The 13,995-nt window shown below is 34.3% G+C and overlaps 1 long non-coding RNA gene across 1 annotated transcript in view; it reads left to right on the forward strand.

The window, feature by feature from the left end:
• Positions 1-8,844, forward strand: part of LOC134478431 (uncharacterized) — a 51,388-nt gene extending 42,544 nt beyond the window's left edge. Inside the window, exons 4-5 of the long non-coding RNA XR_010051049.1 lie at positions 2,413-2,577; positions 6,399-8,844. This is a non-coding gene — a long non-coding RNA (uncharacterized LOC134478431). The remainder of the gene's footprint in view (positions 1-2,412; positions 2,578-6,398) is intronic.
• Positions 8,845-13,995: the final 5,151 nt, after the last annotated feature.

Consider the following 13,995-nt stretch of genomic DNA (forward strand, 5'->3'; position numbering starts at 1 on the left):
AATGAAATATAGGAGTTTTTGAGAAGATGGCTGCATCTCTTATGAAGCAAGGAGAGACATCATTTTACATGCACAAACAAGTTCATGGAAGGACTGTGGAAAGAGATAAATTTTGCTTTTACTAATTAAGGGATTTTAATGATAAGGAAGTTATTTGTGCTGGATTTTAAAAGAGTTTATGTCAGGTTGAGGATAAATTGTTTGCTATAAGTGAACTAGCATAAGAAATATTGAGGAAGTAGTGAATGTCTTGAGTTTGGTGTCACCTTTTTCCTGACAGAGGGCATAAAACACTGAATTCTGCACTAGACTACTGACTGAAAAGCATGGTCCTATATTTGAACTGAACTTTCCCCAGTTTATTATATCTGTGATCTTAGAAAGCTATTTTACTTATCTTATGATTTGTTCGGATGCCCCCTCCCCCAAGACTTACGCAGTCATGGGTGTGGCTGAGTCTGGCATTTGTGATTGCTGGTTGTCTGGCACTGGGATTGGTGGTGTGACTGCTACATCCACCCAGAGGCGGAGCTGGCATACAGTGTAAAGGTGGGAAGAAGGAGTGTCTTTGCTCTTGTCCCTTTCAAGTTTTGCTGTTTGGGGTGGCCATGAATGGCTGCTCCTGCCCATGCCATCCTGCCTTGCAGCCAGCTGAGTATGAACTGAAACCCCCAATAACTATAAGAAATAAACATTCACTTCCATAATTTTGGGCATCAGGTATGCTATCTCATCAATGAGAGAAAAATAACAAAGACAACCTGTGTGAACTTCAGTGCTGCATTCAGTAAATCAATATTAAAAAACATACATTCCAGTCACTGGGCAGGGTGGCACACATCTATAATCCCAGCATTTGAGAGGCTGAGGCAGGAGGATTACTGTAAATTTTAAACTAGCCTGGGCTACATAGGGAGTTCAATGCCATTCTAAACAGAGAAAGACCTTATCTCAACCCCCATCATGCAATCCATAGAATTATGGCATAAAATAAATAGTAGGATACACATCAAGCATAATTTCTGGCAAATGTAAAGTTTCTTAGCATAGTTTGGCAAATTCATAATCTTGACAAATGCATAGTTTCTTAACCTAGTTTCTGGCAAATGTAAAGTGCTCGTGCTCTCAGGTGAATTAGCAAGAGTAATATAATGTCCTTGGCTTATATTATACGGTTTTTGCCCCAGCCCAGTACTGACCATTGTTTCAAAGAGTCTTCATTCCTTTAGTGAAAATGATATTGAGAAACCTCATCTGATTTTAAGGTATAATATTACTAGAAAATATCTACTTATCCATGTATTTATATATGTATGAACACATATCTAAATATAACCAGGCTAAAAATATGCAGTATAATTAAGCACTTCTAATTAACTTATTGACTGAGTAAAACTTTTAAAGTATGTCTACTGAAAGAAATATATGAATTACTTAAAAATTTTTTAAAAAGGAAAAGACTAAAGGATGAAAGCATGGATAGGCTAAACCTAAATTGTGGTTACCCAGATGTAAATTTTCATATCAAAAGATCAGTGAATTTATAAACAAATAAATAATCTTAAAACTTGACAAAATTTATGGAGATAATATGATAGTTTAAATATTGATTATATTTATGCAAACCAGTAATTAATATTTTGAAAATAAAATGTGTTAAAAGATGCCTTTTATTGCGACAACAAACAAATACAATACTAAATTTACCAAAGCAAGTATAAGAATTTTTAGAAATAATAAAACTACTAAAACAAACTTCAACCAGTGGGGAAATAAATCTAGTGGACAGATGAAAAACTCAATTATTTAAACTCACCAATTATTCTTGCATTATAAATTTGATGATATTCTAAAGCAAATCGTAACTAGAATTTATGTGTGTGGGGTAGGGTGCATGCAAGTTTAGGTTTTTATTCACTGCTGGCTAGAAATCATACCTTTGTTCTGAGATCAGGAGAACTTAACTGTTAACTAATAAAGAATCCATCTTTATCCTTTGTTCTTGGTGAGGCCAAGAAATGATGTGGAAGAGGATTAAGGACACACCTATACAACCTACTTAGTATAAATATTAGTTTGACCATATAAAATTTCCATTTTTTTTTAGACGTGGTCTAACATTGTTAAATTCATATGGTTCAATTATATATGCATATATGTATATAGCAAAAATATAGAAGATATGGTTTTAAAAATATAATATACTCTGTGATTGTGATATCATGGAAAATTTTAAAAAGTGCATCGATGCCTAAAAGAATTTTTGCCTTAAATATACTGATAATGTGACAGATTTAATAGTATTAATTATTATTGCAGGACTTTGCAGGACCAAGTTTCTTTTTTGTTATTGTGGTTGTGTTTTTTTTTTTTTTTTCATTTTTCTATCTCATTTTCAATTTCTTTCTTCAGAGTTCTGTAGTTTGCATGATGGAGAACTTCCATGTCCTCGGGCAGCTTGATTATTAGAGACCCTGCACTGACCCCCAGTCTCCTTTGAAGTGCTATGACACACAGTGGAAACAAAGAAAGACAAAGAAACAAAATGGCAGTGCAGCAGGGACACTGGGGAGAGTGGTAAGTTGTTCACGAGGAACATAGAGCCATGAGGCTGCTGAACTTTAGCATTTATTAACTGAGGAGAGAATTTGAGCAAGGGATTATCGACTGACTCAGTTACTACAGTTTTATGCGGAGAAGAATCTTGCCGCAGAACATCTTTAGTCTTAGTAGTTTTAGTCTTAGTCTTAGTCATCGTAATTTTAACCTTAGTAGCTTTAGTATGAGTTTTAGTGGTTTCAGTCTTAGTCTTAGTAGATGGGAAAGGATGGCCTATCCCTAATAGGATAATGGGAAATTTCAAAGAGTGATACCAAAAATCCCAAGTCTTCATTTATCCCTCAGGGAAGTTTGTAAAACTAGACAGTGTGAATTGATGGTCCTTAGCAGTTGATTTCAGAGTATTTAATTCTCTGTAGCATCATGTCCTAGTGAGTACAGTTGAATTATACAACAGCAAAAATCAGATATCATTCTTTCTAATTTCTGAACATCACACAGGAACATAATCCCACAAGTATGTTTTCCTCATCAAGAGGGGTCCCTATTTGATAAACATTGGGAGCAATACTATCACTTTTAGAGTTAAGTTTTGGGTTATATTCACTTTGAGCCAGGCACAGTGCCAAGTGCTTGAATTCTTTGATAGAATCCTAATCTCTGTAAGGGGAATAGATCAAGAGCAGCAAGTTCAAAAATAAAGAGTTAATAGGACAAAGGGTACAAAAGAGTAAAAATGTGGCATGAACTAATTTACAAAATGAGTACCAAAGTTAACAACATTGTATCCGGAAGCTTTGTTAAGGTTGTGTTGTTATCATGACCAAAAATGCCGCTGTTCAATAATAGGTGCTGATCTATTTTGCTATACAGTCATTGGGCTATCTATATGTATCCCAGAATATCATGTTGGAAATTTTAAATAGACATATTAAAATTTATTTTTAAACAAGTAAATGAACATATAGAAACAAACTGTGTAGTGGTGGGTGCCAAGAACAGTACAGGAACCATTTCCAAAAGCATTCTTTTATTTAGTTGTGCAAATAATCCATTTGGAGAAAGTTTCTGTTAATGATTTTCTAAAAGATAGGACACTTCTAAGTAACTCTGAGGGGAGAAAGAGTTAAGAGCAGTCAGGTATAATTATACTTAACTGTACATTCAAATGTTTGTTTAGAAATACTTTGTTACTTGAAATCAACTTTAGTGGATGCTATCCGTGATCCACTCAGATCCCCTTATAAGCTTATGGTACTTGGGCTGGGGATTTAGCTCAGTGGCAGAAGCGCCTGCCTTGCAAGTGTGTGGTTGTGAGTTTGATCCCTGGTACCGATTTAAAAAAAAAATAAGCTTTTGATACTTATTCAGAGGCCCTCATTTTTGGCTAATGAGTTCAGAGATTCTCCTTTTTCTGGCTTCAAAATTACCTTTTACTGAATGAGAGCTTTAGTCCTCACCTTGGTCAGTGAGATACTCACATGAGAACAAATTCTTGGCTCTGAGTTGGGTAAATTTTGTAGTATGATAACTATTCCAAAGGACCCTAAGAGGTTTGAATGAATTCAGACTCTTGCTTACAACGAATCTCATTTTTAGCATTTGTTAGTGTTTTGTCTTTCACTTCCTTCTGAAAGTATCCTTCAATATTACACTAAAACAAAAATGCTTGCTTCTAGTCTGTTTCTACAGAATCTCACTTTAACTAGCAGGCCATGAGAGCCAAGTTTAGAGTTCTCATGTTTCAGTATATTTTGAAGAAGTCTAACACTGAAGGAAATACTAGTAAAAGCTGATCAGTTCGCAGTGTGTAGGATCTTGTACTAAATTAGCTACAAATGTCCTCTAGGTAAAATCTATTAATAATTGCTTTATGAAAGATAACTGACTGGCTTTTTAAAAATTGAATTACAACTTTCTAATGAACAGAAAATTAACCTAAAATTATGTTGACTAGTATTTCTTAGCCACAGATCTATCTAGTAAATCTTCTGTACTTTGAAATCTATGCTTCTGGCATCTCTAACTTTCTAAACTGTCATTGCAAAAAAAACCTCATTTAATGCTTCTCTATTCCAATTTTTTATCACTTTAGTTGATGCTAACATCCACTTTTTATAATTAGAGGAAATTATAGATATAACTTGGTTATCATTAATCATTTATAGTAATTACATCTTTTTTACTGTATACATGTTCTCAAATACATACATAATTATTCTTAAAAAACATACAAGGTCAGTAATGTATACAGTATTGTCCTACCCAATCTTTAGTATTTTTTGTAATGACAGCTATTTTCTCATTATGTTAAACCAGGTTGTGATTTCACTGACTATCTTTAATATTAGTGCATGTTAATAATACAGAAGTATGGAATGAACAGGCTCATTTTTGGAATTTGTTGCATTCATTAATATATCTTGATCATTCTAAATCCCACTACTTATCTCTCTCTTTTCTCCTGTCTTTCTCTGGTCCTCTTTCCCTATCTCTCGAAGTCTGCCTTGTAGTTTCCTGGCCTATCGCCTTTATTTTACATGTCATACTTAACTACTCAGCATGGCTTAATTTTCTTAGCATGGAAGTCTTGGATTTCATCCCTATTCTAACATGTAACACAATTGTGCTCTTCTTAATAGTCAAATAATATTCAGATATATGTATTTATATATAATTTTCTTTATTCATTCATCTACTGGGTTTTCAGAGCCTAGCTATTGTGAACTGAGCAGCTATAAAAATGCATATGCCTGCATCACTATAGTGTATCATCTTTAATTCTTTTGAGCACATACCAGGGAGAAAGATGTTGTTATAATAACAGAATTTTATCATTTTTATGCTGAATAGTATTATTTAACTTGTATATGTTCCATGTTTTCTGTATCCATTTGTCAATTTATGGACAATTATGTTGTTTCCATTTTTGGTTTTTGTGAATAGTGCATCAATAAATATGCCCACTACATTTAATAAGATATTTTCTAAAATAATTTCAAAATAAAAATGAGTAAGTATGAAGTCATAAATCCATGAACACAACTTACACTAAAGTCCTTTGTAAGTTCAAGTTAAAAAATTAATTTATATTTTGAGATAGGTCATTTGTAACAGTAATTTAAAAAAGATTCAAATCAAATAGGACAATATTTGGAACTTACTCTTCCAGTTACCCATTTGAACTTAAAAACACATGGAGTTTGGTTGCTTATATCTGCCTTTGAGATCTATTTTGAGGAACAGATAATTTTAATTTTGCCTGGAGCCCACTAACTACCAGTTCCTTTTTTAACCTCTTAAATGTTTCATTTCTCCTCAATTAAGTGTATCATTCTTTTCATGACTTCTACAGAAATCACATATAATCATTTCTCTTCTGCTTATGCACCACCATGAATAGCTTTACACATAATAAGCAGAAGCCATAATGGATCTATTTATTTTTCCTGGGTAACTAAACATAATTCCCAAACTCAGTGGATTTAATGATAACTACTTACATGAGACCTGTAAGTTAGAAAATTGTGCTAGTATTGCTCTGAGGCTTCCACATTTGATCTGCGCTGGTTTTTCTGACCTCATTTGGTCTCTTTATGTATGAACTAGGGACTAAGGAGCCTCTATTGGGATAGTTAATTCATTTGTCACGAGCTTTTTTATCTACCAGTTAGTGGTACAATGAAGTTGTGATGGTATTACTTTCTAAGAGTAAGAGCAGATTAGAAAGAAGACCAAGGTAGATTCGCATGACACTGTTTTTTCCATGTTGTATGGCAAAAGTAAGTTGTAAGTCCAGTAGCCTGGAATAAATATACTTTTAATTTTCTATCTCCTAGAAGGAGGATCTGTGAAGAACTGTATCCTTTAAAAATCTATCAGGTTGAAGATCAAGGCAAGGATGAAACCTGCATCAGAATCTCTGATTTTTGCTCATCATCTAGTGTGTTCTGCTTATTTGTGGTGAGGAGTCAAGAAAATGTGATTTGCTAACAAATCTCTACCTGTTGTCTTTATTTTTTTTTCTTGAATTTCAAGTTAATATATTAAATAATGTCAAAATAAGAATAATACATCTTGATATGTGAATATCATATGAAATCTGCATTTCAGTGTTAAAGAAGTTTTACTGGGAAATAGCAAAGCCTACACATTTACAAATCATCTGTCATTGCTTTTAGGCAGCCGTTGCTAGATTTGAGTAGTGGCAAAAGAGACTGCATGTGGCTCATGAAGATTACAATGAGTACTACTGACCTTTTCCACAGAAAATTTGTGTTTGTCTAATTTATCATATATTTGATTATGGCTGATATCTAGATGTCCCCACAAAGCCTCATATACTCAAAAGTGGTGCTTTATTTTGGAAGTGGCTGGATTCAAAGTAAGTGAATGTGGATTAAGGTCATGTGAATATGGATAAAACGTGTGGTAATTAAATTAGTACACTGATTGGCTTAGCAGAGTTCTGAGTGTGGGTAAATCCTCAACCTGGGTGCAGTAACACCAACCAAGCTCATCGCCTGGATGGAACACATAGGAAAAACAGAAGACAGACTGACTGGTTCCTGCCTGCCTTGCTAGGGACTATTTCACCTCTTTCATGTTCCTGTGCCATGCCACCTCCTCTTGGAGTCAATCAGATATGGACTGAAACCTGTATGAACTTTGAGCTCAAATAAGCATTTTCTCTTGTAGCCCTTGGAGCATAAGATGAATGTTATTATTCAAGCACATAGTTCTGTCAGTCCCATGTGCATTCTTTAGAATATTTCTATTGATGAATTTTTAATTTTAACTTTATGAGTTTTGTTGTATTAAATGATGAATATTCAGCAGAAAAATCACAAAAATAAAGTATTGCATTATGTTTATTATAAAAATTATTATAAAAATTGACACTATAAACTGGTTTTTGGTGTACAAAATCTAAAAAAGAACACCATAAGTAAATTCCCATATGAGCTACAATGAAAATAGTAACAGCAGAGTATAAAAATAATCTTTACTTCATCACCGCTAAGACATCTGTACCTACAACAGCACATTCCATTCCCACACATCACTTACATGACAGCCCATGTCTTTTGCTTTCCTGGCCTTTTTGTGGGACATGCTTGACATCTCAGTGGTTTTACTAATTTATGTAGGTTCTTAATTTTCAGTAGTCTTACTAATTTGTCAGTAGGCACATTTTTCAGTGTGTAGTTAACAGGAACGTAAAATATTATGTATATAAATTATTAATATGTATTTTGTGTTTAGAATAGACATCAACATTTTCACATCAATTGTGTTCTTGCTTACAATAACTAAAAGATAACATCAAAAACAAAAAGTCTAGTGAACTATAATGTAAGCACAAGCAAAAGTCAACCATAAAAATGAACTTTTCTTCAAACTGTCACACTGAAAGCAATCTTCATACTTGACAACTTCATGCTTCATACAAGTATTACTTACACTGATAGTATTATGTTTTGATTTCTTATACTTTCTTGTAGGGCAAAATTTACATCTTTTCATTTATTTTTTTATGTTATTGTAGTAGGTCTTTGTGATGCTGTGCCTGTTTGTTTACCTATCAGCTTACCATTGTGCTCCACACATTTTTTGCATAGATAGTTCTCGGGGCAAAAACATTTAGTTTTCTTCTGCTGTAAATATTGTTTACGAGCTTTGACTCCAACTCTGAGAAACTTTCTCTGTGACAATTTGCCCTTGTTATTTTCTTTGTGAACTATCAAACTATACCTCACATGTTCAGGATCCAGTGAAACACAATCATTGGCGAATGTTTTGTGTTTTAAGTGACATCATAGGTGGTGCATAACTCTTCAAAAGCTCTACGTCGTCTTTGGTTTGGTTTTGTTATTGACAATTTCATCTCGGGCTTCCATTTTGTTGAGGTTTCCCTATCAATATTTCCATCATGGAGAAATGTTGACATTAGCTGTACCAGTTTGTTTTTCTTTGCCATATATGAAGTCAGTGTTAAATCATTGTGAAATCCAAAGATTGTACCATGTAATTCTCTGTTTTAAATTTACAACATTGCATTTGGAATTTCTGCTTTGTTTCTTTGTATAGTTTCTGTCCTGGGCAACTTGTGCTCTATTAGCAAATAAAATATCAGGTGGGATCCAGTAAACCAATTGTCAAATGTCACATTCTGATTAGTTTGGGAAATGGAAGGAAAAAAATCTGTTCACAGTATCATTTGATTTATTACTATAGGAACAAGGACCTCATGGCTGAGTTCCATAATAAATGTCTAAAATGAAAGCATAATATGTTTGATTATACAAGTGCATGATTTTTATACCTTATTTTGATCCATCACTTTTCCATAAATCTTTTACATTCCTAAGATAACTACAGGAAATCTGTCCTAAGTACAGCAGATCTGTGAATGCTTTCAGTTTGGCAAGTAAGGTGTCATGGCTAATTAATTTTTGAATATGGCTATTGGTGCATACAGAATGTTTAACTTGCATTTCAGCCTTTGTATATTTCACAGCATCTTGCAACATTTTGTCTGTTACAATTTGCAACATTACATGGCAGTGTTGGAATTCTGTCCAATATGTTTCACCCCTGCCACGATTGTCACTACATTTTCAGATCTAGCTATAACATTGGATTATCCCACTTGGTTGTGTAGATGTTGCACAGTATTTCAGTTAGCCAAATATGTACCCATATTGCTGTTTTCTTCATCATCTGAAAAGAAGAAGTTTGTATTTCCTATGTCTGTCAGTCAATTCTTGCTCCATTTCACTGTCACAGGAATTTGGGTTAAGTGATAAACATCAGTATCTTTATTTATCATTACCATCCATCCATCCAGACACCCCTTCTATTATAAAAACATATTTTCCCATAATTGATCATCTCCATGATCCATGCATGATCCTGATGATTCACTTTTGACCTCCTCCAAAAAGTTCAAATCTGGTTTTTTTTATGTGCCATTTTACTGAATTAGGCTACTTCTACCAGAAAAATCAAAAGAAAAAGATTTAAACAAATCCTGGAATGGTGTGGGTCTACCGGATCTTCTGTGATGCTCAGGTAAACATACACAAAACCGGTTATATGGTGCATAAAGGTAATTCAAAATCCCTTTTTAACAATTTTGCACACACATGCACTCATTGCTGTTCAACATACCAAGTGGATAAACCATAAACTGCTTCTTGAATCACTCAGAGAAAGATACTAAGATACACAGCTGGCCATTATCACACGTACAAATTTACAGTAGAAACTTAAGAGATTACAGTAGAAAATTAAGAAATTTACAGAGAAAATTAAGAGACTTATGCCCCAAAGGATTAACTTGGGAGGAGTTATTTTGTCTTAGCAACAAGAAAAAGTAACCAAGTGTTTGGTGATGATGTGTCACTTGTGCAATGCTACAAAGAGAAACAAATCACCTAAAACTGTGAGAAAAAAATGTTTAACACATAGGAAAGTCAGTTCCTAAGAATAACCCTCTAAAACACTAGTGTTCTAATACCAGTAATTATCCAGTAACAATGCTAGTGGGGGAAAATGCTCTGAAGTTTCTTTTGTAGTAGAAAAAAATACGAAGGACTGGAGATTTATCATATGACTCAAAATACACACCAAAAGTTTCATTTCTTTTTAAAATCATTTTTAAGAGTATAGATGAATTTCTACAGTCATACTTAGTGTTTTCAAAGTGGAATGCTCAAGTGCCTTGAGTTTTTGCCAAACCTCAGATAGAATTTGGTTCCAGTGCTAGGAGAAATATAGTAGAAGTAAGGTAGGAAGACATCAGCAGGGTCAAGATGACAGAGCAGCAAATGAGAATTTGACAGTGAGTAATAAAAATCTAACTTTTCCTATGAATTAAAAATGAGAACAGAATTCACAAGTAGCGGTAATGCCTGGAGTTTAAATGACTTTACCCCGTGTCCTCTAGTCCCTAAAATGAAAAGCACAACATTTTTATAACTCGTATTTCCTTTCCACACCTTCTGCATTGTCTTCAAAAGACTCCTTCTCTATTATTTTCTTCAGTCTATATTTCTCTATTTCCTGATTTTAAAATAAAATGTATTCTATATAGAAAAGTATGAACATACAGAAAAATCAGTGGCAATATATTTAATTTATTAGTTCTTTTCATTCAGAGGCACCACAATTAATATTGTCTTGTTTCATACAGTGCTTTCTAACAATGACTTGCTATTAAGCAAATTTTAGTGTCTTCCTAATGTTCCATCACATATATTTTATTATGTTTTAGAAATCTATTACATATTTTTTTAAGAATTAGAAGCAGTCACATTTGAAATTTACAATCATTTTTCATTGTTCCTTCCAAAAAGTTGGAAATTATCTGATAAATATCCTGTATATATAGTCTCTGGGTTTATGTTGCTAGATAATTTTTTAGAATATCTTTTGTTTTAGTAAGGATTAGGGCATCTCTCTGTGGAACAGAGTAACATTAAAGATCATTGCATTGTGGAATACACTATACATAGAGTTTAGTTTGGAAGAGGCAGTCTTTCTTAGCAAAGCATGGTATGATTTTTAGAAAAGTATGATTGGATGTTATATAATTTCAGAATGAAATATTATTATAATTTAAGAAATTTACCTCCGCTTGTACAGTTTTAGTTGTAAAGTAGATTACTATCTCCATTTAAATCAGGATATGACTTGACTAAACCCAAAAAAGCCAATTTAATCTTTAAGTTCATATCATATCAAAATTTCAAAAGCTTGGTTAGTAATCTACAATAGTTGTAAAGTAAATAAGCAAACAATAATAAAAAGCGAATTAAAACTATCAGTCAAAAATGCCTTGCTTTTTGGAATCTTATGTTCAAATTGTTGCAGGTAGCTGAGTTAGTCAGAAATACAATATAGGCAGTGAGACAGTGCTAGGTCCTGGAAGGAAGCAGTGCAAAAGCCCAGGTACCTTGCGATGATGGGGGAGACAGATACCTCCTGATGTGGGCCAGGCCTCGAGACAAAAGATCAAGTACAATACATCAATACATCCACATCCTAAGGACTAATATTCTAAATACTTCTGTGTCACTCTGAGGAAGTCAATCACCCTCTCAACCCCCTGGGGAAGTCACTGCTCTCTAGGAATGCCCACCTTTATGTGACTCATTTCCCCATTTGTCCCTAATTTAATCAATTTTGCCTGGATTATTATTGGCTAACCATAGTTCTGTCCCATCTTATGCCTGTCTGCCTTGTGAGTTCCCAGTTTTCCCCATGGTTTTACTCTATAAAAGTCCTTGGAAAACAGAGTCCTTGGCAACCCACTTGCGACCCTTTTCTGTCTCTCTCAGACAGAAGCTTTCTTTCTCTCAATAAATATATTCTACTCTTACCCTCTATTGTTCCTAAGATTCATTCTTTGATTTTAGAGAGCAAACTCGTACCAGACATAGTAGGTTAGGAGTTTCATTCCCCTATATCAAAATGACCTCAAATTCATTGTTAAAACTGCAGCTCCAATGTTTTCTTCCTCACTGCAAGAATCTGAGTTACCCAAACAGATACCAGGAAGCTATTGTCTTCTTTTCTCTATAAATGATAGGACAACTGTGGACATAAGATTTTAAAACACTTACTAGGACCCTATCAATCGCAGAGTAAAGGAAGCAAGCGTTCTAAAAGCCTCCTCCACCAAGTTGCAACCTTTATATTTGTGATCTGGCAGTTTCGTATCTCCTTATAACTTCCTCCACGTCTTTGTGGTTTCCTCTACCATCAGCGTGTGCCTTACTCTTGTCCTCCCAGAGTTTCTTCTTTCTTTCTTACAGCCCTGGGCTCTTTTATCCATCTTTCGGAACACAGGCTACTTTAAATAAGTCTGCCCTGATCAGTACTCACTTAGGAATGACATTCTTTGCCCACCACACTGCTCTGTGCCCTGTCACACTTTGCAGATATGTTGTGTTGCATGTGTGTGTGTGTTTATCCCTGTGAAAACAAGAAATTTTCAGTTACAAATTTCTGCATCATACAGTATATTTCATAAGACAATATTCTAAATACTGTTATGAAAATACATAACATAATTGTGTGGTGATTTCTCCCTCACTTAAAGTAACGATCTCATCTTATTGTTGTTTAATAATTATAAATAAATAACTATCAAGCCAATTTCCTTACAGTGTTGCTGCTTCAGCAGGACCCAAAGAATGTCTTCTTGGATCCTCACAAGGAATGAAGGGAAGCACTGGCTTCTAGGGGTTGCAAAGAGAATATTTCTTTATAGACACACAAACCTAGTGACAGATGCAGATACTGTTCATGTTTGCGTGGTTAAAACATAGGAAATCTCTTCAAGTGAAATTTGCTAGAATTTGAAAGCTGAGACAAGATTTTGTTAGTGGGGAATCCTGTCTTTTCTTGTTCATTTTACTATGAACTAAGGTTTGGCTGCTCTTCCTGGTTTAGTGAATGGGTTCACTGGGAGTGGTAAAAGGAGAATGAACCAGCCAGTGCCATTTTCATGTTCCTTGTAACCAAGCACTAGGCACAACAGGAACATCTGCAGTGTGTACCCGAAGCTATAATGACTTCAAATAAAATGTCAGGGCAGCTCTCCCCAAAGAGGACTGTATTGCAACACATGGGTAAATAACATAAAATGTTCTTAACACACAAATGCAGTAAGAAAAATCCAGCAGGTGTACTCATTCAGGCATGTAAAAAAGAAGTTTCCTTTACAAAGAATAATATCTAAACTTCTGCTCTTTTGCTTTCTTTCCTTGAGTTCTTAAGTATTTTTTCTCCCAAAATCATTTCTTACCATTCAAACAACAAAAAAAAAAAAAGGAAAAACATCTACCTTGAGTGAAACTGGAAAGTATAACGGAAGTATCTGAGAGAAAAATATGAACATATTGAAGAGAGGAAAGGATTATCTGTGACATTCTCCAAATTCAATAAATGTATAAACCTAAGGAACAGTTCCATTATTTCTATGCTTTGGTTAAACAGTGAAACTGAAGGAAGAACCTTAAAGTTGTGTTCAGAGAGATTTTACGTGAGGGTGGAAACTGTCAGTTTTTCATGGTGAGGAGAGACAAAGATTTCCTTTGTCACTTGTGTTCATACACACACGTGTGTGTGTGCACACTCACATATTGTAACCCCAAATATTGAGTACAATCATCCAAGTATTGTTATCCCTTTTCCAATTTTCCTCACTATCTAAAAAGTTGTATTTGTAATCCCATTGAAATGTTATTTGAATCCTGCAATTTAATTCCAATCTACCACCTCCAGGGCAACCCACAGTGAGAGTAAAGACACCAAGACATATTCAAAATTAAGGGCAGCCCAGGGAAGATATGCAGACAAAGGCCAAGATCCCAGGCCTCTCTCAGAATTTATTATCTTGTGAAGATGGGGGTGGCTTGAGGATGA

This window comes from Cavia porcellus, unplaced genomic scaffold (genome assembly GCF_034190915.1).
Source record: "Cavia porcellus strain 051 isolate PalLab524CR breed Dunkin Hartley unplaced genomic scaffold, mCavPor4.1 scaffold_13, whole genome shotgun sequence".
NCBI classification, from domain to species: Eukaryota; Metazoa; Chordata; class Mammalia; order Rodentia; family Caviidae; genus Cavia; species Cavia porcellus.